We start from the raw sequence: 17,510 nt of genomic DNA on the forward strand, positions 1-17,510 counted from the left end.
AATGTTTCTTTATTAAACAATTACAATCACCTATTACAGGCAGAGCCTGCGGCCCCAGCGCCGTGCGGCCGAGAGAGCCCAGCCGAGGGCCCGGGGCGTGCTGAGCGGCTCGGGGCCCCGCACGGTGCCAGCCGCGGCCGTGGCTGCCCTCACAGCAGGCCTGAATGGCAGCTGCGGCACTCAGCGGCTGCTGACGGCTCCGGCCCCAGGGAGACCCCACGGTCTCAGGCTCCCTCATTAGCGTAACCCGCCCTTAATTACCGGGGCTGGGGAAACGGTTTGGTGCAAGGGCTGAGCTCCCCCAGCTGCCTCTGCTGCCTTCAGTCTCTTACCAGGAGACAGGAAAGGGAGGGGAGCCAAGGCAGAGGCTGCAGGGGACTGGCACCGAGCGAGGCTCAGGGCTGGCACTCTCCTGGCAGCAGCAGATGAGAGCAGTGCTGAGCCCGGGCCCTTTTCTGGCTCCTCTCCCTGCCAGCCCACGGCTGCTCTGTGAGTATCTACCTGGCTCCACCTGCAGCACTGCCTCCAGTGCTGCTGTGCCCGGCCCAGGGAGGACCTGGAACTGCTGAGAGGGTCCAGAGGAGGCCACCCGGGTGAGGGGAGGGCTGCAGAGCCTCCCCTGCGGGGCCAGGCTGGGGGAGCTGGGGCTGTGCAGCCTGCAGAAGGGAAGGCTCCAGGGAGACCTTAGAGCAGCCTTGCAGTGCCTGAAGGGCTCCAGAGGAGCTGGGGAGGGACCTGTGACAAGGGCTGGGAGCGCCAGGATGAGGGACAGTGGCTCTGAGCTGGCAGAGGGGAGCGTGAGAGTGGAGGTGAGGAAGGAATCCTTGGCAGTGAGGGTGGGCAGAGGCTGGCACAGGTTGCCAGGGGAGGTTGTGGCTGCCTCCTGCCTGGAGGGGCTCAAGGTCTGAGCGAGCTGTGCCGGTGGGAGGTGTCGCTGCCCATGGCAAGAGGCTGGAACTGGCTGATCCTGAAGGTCCCTTCCGACCCAGCCCATTCTCTGCTGCTCTGCCTCTGTCCCAGGAGCAGGCTGTTGAAGGAAGCTGCCCAGCAGCGTGGGTCCTGCAGAGCAGCAGCGTTTGCTGTCCCGCAGGGCGGCCAAGGGCTCTTGAGGAGGCTTTCTTCAGCTGGCTGCAGGCAGCTCGGTGATTCACTGTCTGATTGTCTCCAGCCATTAGGAGGATGTTGCCTCCTGTGCTTGGCCTCTTCTGAAGGATTCTTTGGCAACTGCTCTTTGATGGCTGCTAAACGGCGTGGAGCAGGGATACAAAAGGGAACTCTTGCTCCTCTGTGCCACAATTGCCCTAGGGGGAGAGCTGGCCAAAGGGACCGATCCTTTCTTGGCTGCCTTCTTTCTGAAGGCAAACCTAATGTTTGTCCTTCCCTTCTTGAAAGGCTTCTCCTGTTGAACACAATTTCACACAATTATAATGAGGTGACTTGTGGAAGAATTTCTCACCAGTCGAGGACATAAAGTCATAAACATGGGTAACTGGCGCTGAGAACGTCCTTGGTTCCCGGCGGGGCTAGGAAATCGAGATGTAAACAACTGAGCACCCCACACACAGCTGCAGTGGGCAGAGACTAGATAACCAAGGGGGCTGGAGTGGGTGGTCTGGAAGGCTGACCCTTAGAATGTTGTGATAAGTTAACCTATGCACACCTTACATGTAACTCTGGACCCTCTGACTGTAACCAATCTTAAGCTGAGCACGCCTCTTGCTAGAATGCATATAAGTCACTGTATCACGGAAATAAAGGGGATTTGACCATCTAACCATATTGGTGAACAAAGAGTCATCTTCCCATAGCGCTCCACCGAACATGATTCCCAACATCTGGCGCTCGAACAGAAGAGTCAGGACACAAGCCGGCCGCAGGTGAGACTGCGTTGGGGGCCGGAGGGTTGGCCCGAAGACAGAGGGGTCCGATCAACTTGTGGGACGTTCTCCGTATCGGAGAGAGTAAGCGTCATTCGGTGCCGCTGGGCCGGGTAGCGCTGCCCCGAGGTGGCAGTAGTCTGGACGTTCATTTCCGGAGTGAACAGCCCGTGTGTAAGGCAGGTAAGGCCCACAGTGGATTTGCTGGGGCACTGCGTTTGCTGGCGTATTTATCTCGTGAGAGAAGTTCGACGGACATTGAGCTCTGAGAGCTGCTGGCCCGGGCGTATGCGCAGGGTCATGCGAGTAAAGAGCCTCCCGTGATTTTAAGATCGAAGTGCAGCGGGAGGTCGGAGACGCACTGTGGGACGCGGTTCTTAGCAACGGCACAGACTTTGAGTCGCCCCGCCAGCTAAGTCCCGCCCGGCGGGAGGTGCTCCGCGCGTTACTAAAGATGGAAGCCGAAAGACACACGGCGGCAGTGGCTTTCCTGGTACTTCTCCTAGCTCTGCCGGCCGTTCCGAACAGCTCTGACGCGTGCGCAGCGCCAGGTTTCTCCCCCGCCCCCGCCCCGAGCGTCCCCAAGAGAGAAGGCTCCGTGGTTCGGTTTTTCGGTCTCGGCAGAGCTGCTTCTGTTAAAGGCGTGGCTGGGAAGGTTGCCAGCTCTGTGGCGGAGTTGAACATGAGCGTGCCGTACGATCCCGGCGGGCACCCGTGTCGCCCGCCCCGCCTCCGCCCTCCCTCCCTCCCTACTGGAGCCGCGCCCGGTAACCCGATTGTAGCCACGTTGACCGCAGGAGCAATACGCGGTTCGCAACAAGGTTGCCGGCGATTTGCCTTTATGGTACCATCTGTGACTGAAGCAGAGCCTGCGAGCCGCTCTGAGCACACAACTTTGCCGCGAGGCATGCAGACCACACCCGTGATGGCGGCTGCCCGTAGCGACTCACTGACACACCCGTGATGGCGGCTGCCCGTAGCGACTCACTGACACACCCATGATGGCGGCTGCCCGCAGCGACCCGCCGGCAGCCAGTTACAATCGCTTCTCAGCTTGGAAAAGTTTTCGGCCCTGCCGCGCGGAGGGCGGCTGCCTGCCGCTGTGTGTACTGTGTCGAATCTGCCGCTGTAGCCCGCGCGTCCCCGCGGATGGCTGCATGCGATACGGGACACGGACTTTTAGTTTTCAGCCGGTAAAGGACGCTACTGAAGGTACAGAGGAACGGACGGTAAAGAGAGAATGGACCGACGGCAGACGCGACCGCACCGGACGGCTCGGGACCCTCCCTTTCCCGCGGCTCGGCGGAACAGTCTTCAGATCCGCCCCCTTCACCGCCGCCCCCCCGCCCGCCCATCTCCAACGGACCGCATCCCAAAGCCGAGGGGTCTCCCGCGAGTCTTCAACAGCTGGGGGACTGAGGGAGATGCTGAGGGGGTCGGTGGGGTGGGAAGAGTTTGTGGGTTTCCTTGAGTCGTTTCAGAGTTTGGTCAATTTGCGTTTGTATAGCTACAGGGAGATTAGCAGTTCGATAGCTCACAGCTTCACCTCTGCCTTTTTTTTTCTGGAAGAGCCTGAGAGGGAGGACGGCAGTTTGGGAGTTTTCAGAGTAGATTTCATGTTGTGTACCAGGGATCGATAGTGGGATGGGAGACGGACGAAAACAGCAAGTGGTGGCTGACCTGAAACAGCTGGGGGTTGGGCGAGATGGAGGGCCAAGGACAAAAGCGGCGCTGCGGCTGCTGGCCTCCTCCTCCCCCCCCTCTTGCCACCTGTGGAGGGCCCGCGGGGCCCCGTTCCCCCCCCCCGCCCGTTGTTTCTTTTACGGATTTTTTTTTCTGCCGGAGTTATCTCCTCTTACGGATTTTTTTTTTCCCTGCTAGGAGGCAGCGAAGCCTCGAAGCTGTTTAGACAACACCAGATGCGAGGAGAGAGCTCTTCACTGAGGGACTGATTGGATACTGGAATGGGCTCCCCGGGGAGGTGGTAAAGTCGCCGTCCCTGGTGCCCTGGAGCTGTTCAAGGCAAGGTTGGACGTGGCGCTTGGTGCCATGGTCTGACCTTGAGCCCCGTGGTGAAGGGTTGGACTTGTTGATCTCTGAGGTCTCTTCCAACCCTGATGGTGCTGTGATACTGTGCTACTGAAGACAGATGTCAGAAAGTTTATGGAAATGGTGGCAAGAATGACAAGGATGACTTAGGACCATTTTTGCCCCTGTTACAGGCATGGACACGCACAGGTGTATTTTTTAGTCACCTGATGATAACAGTTTGCATTCGAAATGATAGCTGATAGTTCCTGGCTGGGGTATTTACCGTCACCTTACTGGTTAATTCCTTCTACAGATTAGGCAGCAATGACTTTTGCACCCCCTGCTCAGTGGCAAAAAGAAAAAGAGGGAGATTGCTAGGACATAGCAGAGATGCCAGTGCCACTGACCATGGGTGGAAACTTATACAGACACGGAAGGCACCAAGCAGGACAGACTAGAACTCAGATGCATTGCCTCTCACAGCGAGGGTGTAGGCACTGAGATCCACATTGCAAGTCACTAACCAGATTCTGGACTAGGAGCAGGGAATGATAGAGCTTGTAGGCTAATGCCAGTCAGCTCCTTTCCCCAATAACAGATAAAGACAGGACTAGCATAGAAGCTTACTGGAACAGCTGCTAATTGCAATGAAATGAGCCTTGTGACAATTCTGACTTTTCCCTTTTCTGAGAATACCATGGTATTGTTATCTTCTTGGGTTTTCTTTGCTTTTCTTGAAGTTCCTATAGCTGATAGATATTTAGGGTAAGATAAGTTAAGACTAAGGGTTGTAGTTTTGGGAACTTAGGACATAAGGATGTTATGGGATGTTTTTCTTGGGTATATCTAGGCATTATTGAAAAGGGGAAAATGGGTTAGAGGACAGTAGGATAGCAGAAGAAATATTTTCCTTTTCGGGATTTTTCTAATCACAGCATACAGACTAGGCCAGTGGATCTGCTAGCCTAGGCAATGGATGTGTCTGCATTTGTTCTTGCATCTGCTTGTGTTTGACCATTTATCTTCACAGGCCTTGATGAAGACCAACCTGATTATGACCAACCTGTTTTTTCCCTAAAGTGAGCAGAAGTCTTGCTCAGATGGCAGAACTGTGAAAGGACTTGAAAGAAGCACTGACATGATGATTGTATTTGTATGGATCTTTAAGGTCTGGACCATGGCTAATGAATTTGGGTATTTTTATGAGTTTTCAGTGATTGTGGTTTAATGGAATAGGTTCAGTTTAACAGCTTTGTAAAGGCCAAAGCCCACTCAAATTGGCATAAGATGGCAATGTGACTTTTTTCTCTTGCAAGGGCCCTGCAAGAGATAAAAAAACATTGCCCTAAATTCTAAAAGCAGATGAAGAACTGTGGGAAAAGGCCTAAGTAGAATAGCCTGATAGTAACATCTAGGGCATATCTTTGTATTGTATTTAGAGGTCTGTAGTTCTTAAGCACAATAGTCAGACACAGCTCATAGCTAAGGAGTGCAATGAGAACATCGAGTGAACCCAGAACTATGGGAGTCTGAGAAGAATACTCGACAGCTGAGTGATCTGCGAGTCTGCAGCGTCGACTGCCACACAGAGCCAGCGCAGACGTGGCACACCTGCACTCTCCTGTGACTGTGATGTTCGTCTGCACTTTTGGGTTTCTGAACGAATGACTTACTGTCGCTTGCAGAAATAGCTTTTGGGATTGTTAGCTAAGCTTGGGTTGTTAGCTTGCCAGACTAATGCTACTGATGAAAGCTCTAACAGGTTTATTCCTTTTGTAGCTGCACCATTCAGGCTGTGTTAAACAGCCTATGATAACTTCCTTAGCAATGAGGGCGGACACTGCGGTTCAAACGACAGTGACAAGGCCCATGTTAGACCCTTAGGTGCTTTTGGAGCAAACAATTGGTGTTATGGTGTTAAAGCATCAAGAAGGGGCCGAGGTCATCTGTTGTGGAACAACAGAACCGCTAAGGCACTTCCCACTGATGTGTTCCTTATTTGTGGTGATAGAGCCTGGCAAGGCATACCAAAGAACGTTTATGGAGGTCCATGTTATCTGGGTAAACTGACAATGTTTGCCCCTCATCTTAGTCAGCTCAGGGACCTAGCCAGACACCGGTCTAAGCGATCTTTAAAATTGAGTCCTAATTGCAATGACAACGTTCAATTGTTATCCACAGCTGCTCGTGTTGCCTTAGCTGTATTTCTACCAGGAGGAGCAGCTGGAAAAGCATTAGTACAGCTAGAGAGACTCGCGTGTTGGTCAGCAAAACAAGCCAATGTCACCACAAAGGTTTTAGGACAACTATTGGTTGATCAAAATAGCCTTCGTCATGCCCTATTGCAAAATCGAGCAACCGTTGATTTTCTTTTGCTAGCCCAAGGACATGGCTGCCAGGACTTCGAAGGGATGTGTTGTTTGAATTTATCAGATCATGGTGAGTCCATTCATAAGGGTATAACCTGGTTGAAAGGCCATATTGATAAGATCAAGAAGGAAACATCGATTTTTGATGACTGGTTGCAGAACCTGTTTGGGACAATCCCGGGGTGGTTAAGTAGTTTATTAGGAGAAGGCTTACGGCTGTTTGTTATTTTCATAATAGTTTTGCTATTCGCTTGTATTATCTTTGCTTGCGTTAAGAAGAGCTTAACTAAGGTAGTTAGCCAGGTGTGGGTTGCTCAAAAGAAAAAGAGGGAATTGTGGAAGAATTTCTCACCAGTCGAGGACATAAAGTCATAAACATGGGTAACTGGCGCTGAGAACGTCCTTGGTTCCCGGCGGGGCTAGGAAATCGAGATGTAAACAACTGAGCACCCCACACACAGCTGCAGTGGGCAGAGACTAGATAACCAAGGGGGCTGGAGTGGGTGGTCTGGAAGGCTGACCCTTAGAATGTTGTGATAAGTTAACCTATGCACACCTTACATGTAACTCTGGACCCTCTGACTGTAACCAATCTTAAGCTGAGCACGCCTCTTGCTAGAATGCATATAAGTCACTGTATCACGGAAATAAAGGGGATTTGACCATCTAACCATATTGGTGAACAAAGAGTCATCTTCCCATAGCGCTCCACCGAACGTGATTCCCAACAGTGACTCAAGAGCAGAGAGGTTACAGATGAGCTTCACATGGTTGCTGTAGCTGCTATTTCATTTACAATTTCTGTTGGCTGTGGCATTTTTGCCATGTTAAGGGAGAAATACTGAAAGCATTTCACATGTCACAGATTTTATGAGCTGTCTTCTGTAGAGCTTGTCAAGGTCTTACTCCTCTTGATGCATGTTTCTTTGAGAGTCAGTCACTGCTTGGAACCTTGAGGTTTGGACACTTTGCCTATGTCCTGGTGTGCACCCAAACTGGGCTGTTAGAACTGGGGTTGTGCAGCCTGGAGAAGAGGAGGCTCAGGGCAGAGCTCATTGCTGTTTACAACTACCTGAAGGGAGGCTGTAGCCAGGTGGGGTTGGTCTCTTCTTCCAGGCAACCAGCAGCAGAACAAGGGGACACAGTTTCCAGTTGTGTTGGGGCAGGTCTAGGCTGGATGTTAGGAAGAAGCTCTTCCCAGAGAGAGTGATTGGCATTGGAATGGGCTGCCCAGGGAGGTGATGGAGTCGTCGTTCCTAGAGGTGTTGAAGCAAAGCCTGCATGAGGCACTTAGTGCCGTGGTCTGGTTGATTGGCCAGGGCTGGGTGCTAGGTTGGACTGGCTGAGCTTGGAGGTCTCTTCCAGCCTGGTTGATTCTGTGACTGGTGCTCCATTGCTATGAATTATTTTAGTGAGAGGAAAGCAGCCTTATTTCTCTTTCCAAATGCTCTGCAGGAGTATTTTCCTGGTGAGGAAAAGAATAAAATCTAATATTTCATAGCCCATAATGTAGTATCCAGGAGTAGATGAGATATTGCCTGTCTCTGTCAGGCAAAAAGGAAATGAGGACAGCCTTTGAATAGCCTCCTTCTCTTTCAAAGTGGCAAAAGTATGAAAGGAGAATGACTTGCAAGCCAGAAAACAGAGTGGGGGTTGTCTGGCTGTCCCCATGCTAGCATGCAGTAGGATGCTGAAGAAGTAGATCTGTTTGTAGAGTAAAGCAGTTTGTGATGAGGTTCCAAGATGTGTAATGTTTTGGAGGCATACCTTGGGCTACCACTGCTGTGGGTTCTAGGACTCAACCTAATCAGCAGCTGAAGCACATCTGCTCTGAGTATTCCCAAATTCAGTTCAGTTCCTGCTTGCTGAGTCCTCCACCTCCTGTGATTTGGATGCAATAAATGGGGCACATAAGGGATTCTTCTGACCCCACAATGCAGTCTGAACAAGAATGGTGATGCACCATATATATCCAGAATAGGGAGAAGGTTTGAAATCTTCAATTGCTAGCAAAATGCTGCAGCAGAAAGATTGCTTCTGAACTGCTTCCAAGGTTTCTTCTGAAGCTGCCTGTATTTAAGCAGCTATGCTTTAAGCTGGCCTGTAGGGAAGCAAGTTAAATGGGAAAGGCAGCACAGAACTGCAGCCTGGAACAAGAAGGAAGGGACCACAGAGCACTGGCATAGGCTTCCTAGAGAGGTCATGGAGTCTCCTTCTCTTGAGACTTTCAAGGCCTGTCTGGATGTGCTCCTCTGTGCTCTGTGTTAGACAGGATTGTCCTGCTCTGGCAGGGGGGTTGGACTCGATGAGCTCCTTGTGTCCCTTCCAAGCCCTAACATCCTGTGAGCCTGTGAAAAAACTGTGTCAAGTGAGGTCCTAGAGGTGACAGGTTTATTCCTGAGATGGTTTAATGTATATTGGACCTTAAAAACTGGAGAAAAGAGAAATGAGGGCAGATAAATCTATCTCCTGTAGATCCTGTAGCAGTCTGTAGATCTGACTTGAATGATTATCCTGGCTAAAACTTTCTGTGCAGCCTCATGAAGAGCTGCAGAGGTTGTCTAATGACAGCAGAGCTGCCTTTTGCTGTTAGCCTCTCAGTGGTTTTGTGAGGACAGAGATGTAGACTGAAAGACATTGCTTTGTTCTGCTTTCCTGCCTTCCTGTGAGCCAAAGGACTGAAACAAGCATTACACCAGCCTGCAGTCTTAGTCGTGTGGAAATAGAGGCTGAAATATGACACTGTGGTCTCTTGGGCCTTGGCTGGTTGCTGACACTGCTCAGTACTAGTTAGTCAGAGGAGTGAGCCTGCTTACTACTAACAGAACAAGTCTTAGGATCTGCTTGCTACTTAGAGAACAGGACTTGTGAGGAGCAGCTTGTTTGGTGTTGAGAAGAGGAGGCTGAGTGGAGACTTCATTGCTTTCTACAACTACATCCCTGAAAGGAGATTGCAATTAGAAGGGGCTCAGTCTCTTCTCCCCAGTACCAGGTGACAGAACAAGAGGAAGTGGCCTGCAATTGTGCTGGGGAGGTTTAGCTTGGAGATAAGGAGAAGTCTTTCCTGCAAGAGTGGTCAGGCATTGGAACAGGCTGACCAGGGAGGTGGTGGAGATAGTGGCTTTGGAGATGTTGAGGAGCATTTCCACCTTGGCTCCTGTGGCTTCAGGATGCCTCCCACGGGAGAGGAGAGATAGTGGACACCTGGTTAATGAGCAAAACAAGGTGTTGTGTGTCAAAGACTGGGTTGTGCTTGCCTAGGTGGTGCTAATGTGTAGATGTGTGCTCTGTGCTCAAGTCTATAGATATGACGTCAGAACGAGCAATAAAGGTCTCTGGTGGGATTCACATTGAGTCATCTGGAGTCCATGTGGTGTCCCTTGGCAACAGGTGGTGACCTGCAGCGCACTGCTGAAGGCAGCATCCGTGGCTCACATCCATTCTCAGTCACTCTCATTCCCATACATTTCCCTAGCACTCACAAGCGTTTGGATGTCTGCCCAGGGGCTCTCTGTGGGGCTGTTTGTGTCTAACACAGGGTGGAATGGATCACAGAATCCTAGAACAGTTTTAGTTGGAAGGGACCTTAAAGAGCATCTGGTTCCTACCTGCTCTGCCAAGGGCAGGGACACCTCCTGCTAGATCAGGTTGCTTCAAGACCTCATGCAACCTGGCCTCGTATGCTTCCAGGGAGGGAGCATCCACAGCCTCCCTGGGAAACCTGTTCCAGTGCCTCACCACCCTCTGTGTAAAGAATTTCTTCCTAAGATATGCTTAAAGCTGGAGGTCAAGTCCTGGTCTTGTTTCTGGGCTGCTTCTGCACTGCTTAAACCAGACTTTGACATTGTTCCTGAGCCGGCAGTTGGCAGAGGGTGGTGCTTTGCCTCAGCATTTTGCTTGCCTCCCTCTCCTTCAATCTTCTGTTCCTTACAGGAAACACCTGTCTCTTGTGTATGGAGAAGGAATGGTGTGTGTGCCCTCCTGTGCTGGCTTTGCTGCCATCCTCAGCATCCTCCACTGGAAGGTCAGGAGTGCTGTGCTCTGCCCAGAGTGCAGCTTGTCTGATCTGAACAGACCAGTGATCTCCTCAGCTGTGCTCCTGAGAGGGAAGTTCTTCATTATCCACAGAGAAGTTTTCTTGTAATCATGGTTCTGCTGTTTCTTCAGGTGCCTGAATCTGTGTGCTCCCACTTGTATTTTGTTCACAGCAACCTTAACATCTTTCTTGTAGCTCTTTGGGATGTGCAGGCAGCAGTGCATGCAGTGAGATGTGTGCAAGCTGCTGCAGCAAGACAAGACCAGCAGCAGTGCTAAGAAGGAATGCAGTGAGCAGTGCTGCCAGGCTTTTCTCTTTGAGGTAGGTACATAGAATCAGTCAGGGTTGGAAGAGACCACAAGGATCATCTAGTTCCAAGCCCCCTGCCATGCCCAGGGACACCCTACCCTACATCAGCCTGGCCTTAACCACCTCCAGCCGTGGGCCCTCAACCACCTCCCTGGGCAACCCATTCCAGCCTCTCACCACTCTAATGCTGAACAACTTCCCCTGCACATCCAGTCTGAACTTACCCATCTCCAGCTCTGCTCCATTCCCCCTAGTCCTGTCACTCCCTGACAGCCTAAAAAGTCCCTCCACAGACTTTTTGTAGGCCCCTTCAGGTACTGGAAGGTCACAATAAGGTCACCTCATGGCCTTCTCTTCTCCAGCCTGAACAGCCCCAACTCTTTCAGTCTGTCCTTACAGCAGAGCTGCTTCAGCCCTCTGAGCATCCTCATGACTCTTCTCTGGGCATGCTCCAGCACATCCACATCCTTCTTGTAATGAGGGCTCCAGAACTGGATGCAGTACTCCAGGTGGGGTCTCAGCAGATCAGAGCAGAGGGAGAGAATCACCTCCCTCGATCTGTAGGCCACATTGTAACAGAATGACAGGGGTTGGAAATGATCTCTGGAGATCAAGTCCAGCTCCCGTGTCAAGGCAGGTTCAGCTAGAGAAGGTCACACAGCAGGACTGTAATGTCTCCAGAGATGGAGCCTCCTCACAGCTCTGTCAGCCTTAAGTTAAAGATCATCCTGATGTTCAGAAGAGGAGCACACATATGTTCTAGTTTCTGCCTCTTGGCCCTTGTCCTGTCACTGGGCACCAGTGAAAGCAGACTGGTACCACCCTCCTGGCACCCACCCTTTAAGTGTTTATAAGCAGTTATGAAACTCCTCCCCCAGTCTGCTTTTTTCCAGACTAAAGCACCCAAATTCTCTCAGCCTACTCTCTATCAGTACCCCCAGGTCCCTTTCCTCCTGCTGCTCTCAGCCACTCTGTCCCCAGCCTGTAGCACTGCTTGGGGTTGTTGTGGCCAAAGTGCAGAACCCTGCACTTGGCCTTGTTCAATCTCATCCCATTGGCCTCTGCCCACCCATCCAGCCAGTGTGGTCCCTCTGCAGGGACCTAGCTTGACACCTGCTCCTAGCTTGGTGTCATCTGCAAACTTACTGATTCTGGACTCAATCTCCTCATCCAGATCATCAATAAAGATATTGAAGAGAACTGGGCCCAGGATTGATCCTTGGGGCACACCACTGGTGACAGCTGCCAACTGGATGTGGCACTATTCACCACTGCTTTCTGAGCCCAGCCCTCCAGCCAGTTCTTGACCCATGCCAGAGTGAATCTGTCCCAGCCATGAGCTGCCAGCTTTGCCAGGAGCTTGTGTGGCAGATGGTGTCAGAGGTTTTGCTGAGGTCTGGGTACATGACATGAGAACAATACCAGCTGCAGCTTACCTAGGGAGCGTGGTTGGCTTTCCCTCACCCAGAGTCTTCAAGGTAGGCATTGCTTTCTCTCTAGAGAGAGTCTATGTCCAACAGCAACCTGTAGTTTGTATGCACAAGTGAGTGGTGAAATTGACTCTTTTTAGCCAGGTGATGAGACTAAATGATTCCAGTGGTCTCTTCTGGAGACCATACCAAAGCCCTTTATACAAATCCAGGCTCTTTTTGGGCAGGGAGTATGTTTCTTGGCTTCTCTGACCTCTCACAGGGTTGTCTTTCTTCCAAAGGAACATCTTTAAAGAATCTATAATGAGTGTTTGCTTCTTTAGGCATAGAATTTGCCCCTACTCTACTTGGGGGTGGTTTATTTCCTCTCCTGCCCTTCTAGGTTCATTTTAATTTATTACTTCATCCTGAAGTTTCCTGTCACAAACATTTCTCTTAGCAGCTCTTGGAAGGCAGAGTTTATTATGAATGTTCTTTTCCCACCCTATGCAGCAAGATGATGTCTGTCCTAAAGCTTGGCTCTAGTCCTGAGAATTGGATTAGAATTTTTTCTTTGCCAAAGTTAGTCTAATTTTAAGGAGTTGCTCTATTGGGCACTGTTGCCTCTCAGGATCCTGCTGTCAGCATCTGCAGCTTCAGACAAAGTGTGCTAATGGTACAGTAGCCGTAGCTGAGGTGAGTCACAGCATCACAGAATGGCTTAGATTGGAAAAGACCCTCAAGCCCATCGAGTGCAGTCCTTAGTTTCACTGGGACAAGCCCTTGGCCAAACCAAATCCCTCACCACAACATCTCATCACTATGAGTCACTGTGCTTGGAAAGGACCACCAAGATCCTGAAATGGTCACATGTTGTATCTGAAAGGGCTGAGGGGTTGCTTCTTGGCAGACAGAAATACCATTTTGTTTCTGCTACCCTGATGCAACCCTGGTGAAAAAAAAATCACAGTCTGTAGTTATGGAACCTCCTAAAGGAAGAAGGGGCCTGAGGGTACTGGTGGAGAGTAGCTGAACATGAGCCAGCAGTGTGCCCAGGTGGCCAAGAGAGCCAATGGCATCCTGGCCTGCATCAGGAGCAGTGTGGCCAGCAGGACAAGGGAGGTTATTCTGCCCCTGTGCTCAGCACTGCTCAGGCCACACCTTGAGTGCTGTGTCCAGTTCTGAGCTCTGCAATTCAGGAGAGATGTTGAGGTGCTGGAAGGTGTCCAGAGAAGGACACAAAGCTGGTGAGGGGCTTGGAGCACAGCCCTGTGAGGAGAGGCTGAGGGAGCTGGGGGTGTTTGGCCTGGAGAAGAGGAGGCTCAGGGCTGACCTCATTGCTGTCTACAACTACCTGAAGGGAGGCTGTAGCCAGGTGGGGTTTGGGCTCTGCTGCCAGGCAAGCAGCAGCAGAAGAAGGGGACACGGTGTCAATTGTGCCAGGGGAGGTCTAGGCTGGATGCTAGGAGGAAGTTGTTGGCAGAGAGAGTGATTGGCATTGGCATGGGCTGCCCAGGGAGGTGGTGGAGTTGCTGTGCCTGGAGGTGTTGAAGAAAAGCTTGGATGAGACACTCAGTGCCATGGTCTGGTTGCCTGGCTAGGGCTGGGTGCTGGGTTGGATTGGATGAGGTTGGAGGTCTCTTCCAACCTGGTTGATTCTATGAAAGTATCAACTTGGGAACTATGGAGAAGATAAAATCTTTCAGCAGTTGTATTTCACTGACATCATCCACAAACAACTGGGACAAAGAAATAGTTCTCCTTATCTGGTTTTAGAAGTGAAGCAGCTTCCTCTTTTGGTTTGTTCTCACTGGTGACAGAATGCTCCTTAATTAGTGCAACTGCCATGAGGCTGCAGGCAGCTCTAATGCACAGGCTATGAGCCCTTTGGCCCTCATAACCACATAGGTGCCCATCATGTCACAGCTGAGGTTTGCAGTGGTTCAGCCATCCATGAGTTCTTGGATGCTCTGTGCTGAGAAAACTACCATTGGACATTCAGAGTGGCCATTAGGAGACATTTCTTCACAGAAAGGCTTCTCTAGCACTGGAGTAGGCTGCCCAGGGAGAAGGTGAGTTCACCATCCCTAGAGGTACTTAGCAGATGCATGGATGTGGTGCTGAGTGCCATGGCCTAGTGGTAGTAGCTTAGCAGTAGTGGTGCAGCTGTGAGGTGTGGGCAGCAGTTGGATCTCACAGGTCTCTGCTGAGTGCAGCGGTTCTGTCACTCTGTGATTCTCTACACCTGTGCAGCGCTTACACGGCGAAGAAAGGAGATGTTGGGCATCTAAGGCCCTGACTCTCAGCTGTGTGCTGAACATCCTTCTGTGGCTGGTCCAGTGCAGAACCATTTCTGATGTGTTTCAGGGTACCAACCTCCTTCCCATGCCAAACCCAATTGTCACCAAATATCGCTGCCCCATAAGTGCCAGCAGCAGCTCTCTGGGCTGCCTAAGGAAGTGGCTGTGTCCAGTTATGCCTGCTGAGGTGGAGACCTGCATAGCAACGAGGGAAAAGGATTCAAAAGCCTTTTGGATAATGAGTGGCTGCAGGTAAGCTTTTGGCAGCAGATGCAAGCCTCTGGCCCTGCCTGCCGTTGGTGAGACTCACAGGCACGTGTGGAAGGGCAAAGCTGAGGCTGTATTTCTCACTCTATTGGCTGTGCAAGCTTGTCACTATTTATTGCCTTAACCCTTTGGCCAGGTGATTGCATAAATACTGTGTGCTGCTGATACTGGACAGGATGAAGTCTTTGAATCATATAGACAGAGTTGGCTTTTGAACTTGTAGCCCCTTGGATTTATTGGCTGCTGCCTCAGGAGTTTCTGTCTGGTTTAAAATCATGTCTGAATTATGTTTCTTCTAGCAGTTATTTCATGGCTTAGCTGTTCTGTGACTCTGTGTTTCCTTTCACTTACTGCTTATCTTAATCACTCTTAACTTTGCAAGTCTCCATTTTGACTTCATTTTCAATAAACCTGTGCCTGTGTAATAAAACCTCCCCAAAAGTGGCAATTCTTAGCCAAGAGCTAAGCCAGCTCAGCTGTGCTTGTTTGCAATGAAACTGCAAGCTCATTAAACCATAACATTCATTTACTTGTTGCCAGCTTAGATGTGCTATGATGAATCTATCATCTGCTCCTTTCAACCTCAGCCTTTGTATGGCTTAGATACAAATGCATGTGTGCAGGTAGAGAGCAAATGAACATCAGGGAGCCCTTACTAGAAGGATGAAATAAGTCTGTTAACTACTCAGGCTTGTGAGGTGAGCACAAGATGAACATTACCTCGGTTCTGGTTTAATGTGGAACAGACTGGAACTGTTTCAAGCACAAGCTGATGAGTAGTCCAAGATAAATGATAGGTGAACTAGTTAAGCCAGATCAAAAAGTAACCTATCTCCTGTCTTAAGTTGACTTTTTTAGTGCAGAAAATCACAAAATGAAAGAGGAGTGACTATGAAATCCTTTCTCTTGAGTGGTGCTGCAGTTCAGACCCATACATGAGACTCTGCAAGCAATGAGGTGGTGCCATTCCCTTGTGTCTGTCTTCTGTAGGTACAGACTTACACAATTGTTTGCTTTGGAAAAGACCTGCAGGATCACCAAGTCAAACCCTCAGCTTAAGACCACCATGTCAATGAAATCATGTCCCAAAGTGCCATGTCCACAGGTTTCTTGAGTGTCTCCAGAGATGGTGACTCTTGCACCTTCCTGGGCAGCCTGTTCCAAAACTTGGACACCCTTTCAGTAAAGAAATTGTTCCTAATATCCAGCCTGAACTTCTTCTGGCACAATTTCAGACCATTTCTTCTTGGTCTGTCACATGGTATCAGGGAGATGAGATTGCCCTCACCTCACTCCAGTCTCCTTTCAGGGACTTGTGGAGAGCAGTGAGGTTGCCCCTTGGCCTTCTCTTCTCCAGGCTGCACAACCCCATTTCCCTCAGCTGCTCCTCACCCTAACCCTAACCCTCCCTGGAGGTGTTGAAGCAAAGGCTGCATGAGGCACTTAGTGCCATGGTCTGGTTGATTGGGCAGGGCTGGGTGCTAGGTTGGACTGGCTGAGCTTGGAGGTCTCTTCCAACCTGGCTGATTCTCTGGTTCTACGATGATGCTAATTTGCAGCACTGGCTCCTGAACACAAGGTTGCATGTTCCACACATCACTGCCCAATGCCCTGGTGTCTGGGTAGGGTTTGGTCACCCAGGTAACAGAGCAGCAGTAAGAAAAGTCCAGAGAAGATACAAGTACATGAAACAGCTTCTACACAGGGCTGGGGCCAAGGCTGGTAGACTGGATTGCCATCCTGGCTAAAGAGTAAGTAAAAGGAGGGGTGACAGTGGTCTAGAACATAGAGATGAGGAGGGGAGGAAGAAGGTCATTAGAAGATGGTTTTGCACTGCTCCTTGGAATTAAAGCGTCAGGGCAATCTGGTAACATGTTCAGGCAGATGGTTTAAAAGGAACAAAAAAGCACCATGTTTTGCCATGCCATGGCTACAGGATGGGATTCAGGGCATGGGATATTTGGGAAGCCTAAGATGAGAGCATAAAAAGGGATCAAACACACTGATGGAGGATAAGTGCAGGTGAAAGGTGTTTGTAGAGTGTGTTCAGTTGAATCTTAACACAGTGATCTGTACTTGCTACATCTTCACCTTCTGAAATCCCCAAGCTACACCTTGCTGACAGCAGGGAACAGTAATTCTGTGTGTGCACACCTCAGGTATTTGCTGCTGGTCAATGCCAGGGGTAAGAGTGGGCTAAGGAGACCTGTGGCTTTACACAGTGGGACAGTTGCTCTTGCAGCAGTTTGGGAGCACACTGCTGCTCAAAGAGCCTTCCATCTAAGCAGGCAGGTGAAAAGGTGGGGGACTAAAAGACCTACTTACAGTTACACAGTGCCAACAGCCTGGCTGCAGAGGCAGGGTGGTAGAATGGTGCAGACCTGTTTCCAAGCACCAGTTGCTTTGGGAACTCCTCTGAAAACTGAGCTTGTTTCCTCAGGGTCTCATTGGAATTGGTCAGTGTGGTGGTTTGAATAGAACCATAGAATTAACCAGGTTGGAAGAGACTTCCAAGATCATTGAGGCCAACCTATCCCCCAGCCCTATCCAGTCAACAAGACCATGGCACTAAGTGCCCCATCCAGCCTTGAACACCTCCAGGGACAGCTACTCCACCCCCTCCTTGGGCAGCCCATTCAAAGAATGAAACAATCTTTTGCTGTGCAAGTGCTTGGCTGTTTTATTGTGTTGTTTCCAAAATAGCCAAGGTGATGCCTGCCATGTGAATTTTCTCAGGAAAGTAAAATCTGATTTGATGTCTAAAAATGGCTCCTAATGTTGTAGTGGCAATGGCTTAATGACAAGCTGCTTCTTTGCCTCACACTGGCTTGTGATGTGTATCTCCTTCTGTTTGCTGGGAGCAGCCACTCCCATGTGCAGGAAAAAGCAGATATTCTGGTTCCCATCCTTTT

At 50.4% G+C, this 17,510-nt stretch overlaps 1 long non-coding RNA gene across 1 annotated transcript; it reads left to right on the plus strand.

Annotated features, from left to right (window-relative positions):
• Positions 1–231: 231 nt before the first annotated feature.
• Positions 232–15,130, plus strand: LOC135174489 (uncharacterized). The gene is made up of 4 exons (XR_010301939.1): positions 232–489; positions 10,211–10,634; positions 14,399–14,583; positions 14,735–15,130. It is a non-coding gene; the product is annotated as an uncharacterized LOC135174489 (long non-coding RNA).
• Positions 15,131–17,510: the final 2,380 nt, after the last annotated feature.

This window comes from Pogoniulus pusillus, unplaced genomic scaffold, assembly GCF_015220805.1.
Source record: "Pogoniulus pusillus isolate bPogPus1 unplaced genomic scaffold, bPogPus1.pri scaffold_66_arrow_ctg1, whole genome shotgun sequence".
Classification (NCBI taxonomy): domain Eukaryota; kingdom Metazoa; phylum Chordata; class Aves; order Piciformes; family Lybiidae; genus Pogoniulus; species Pogoniulus pusillus.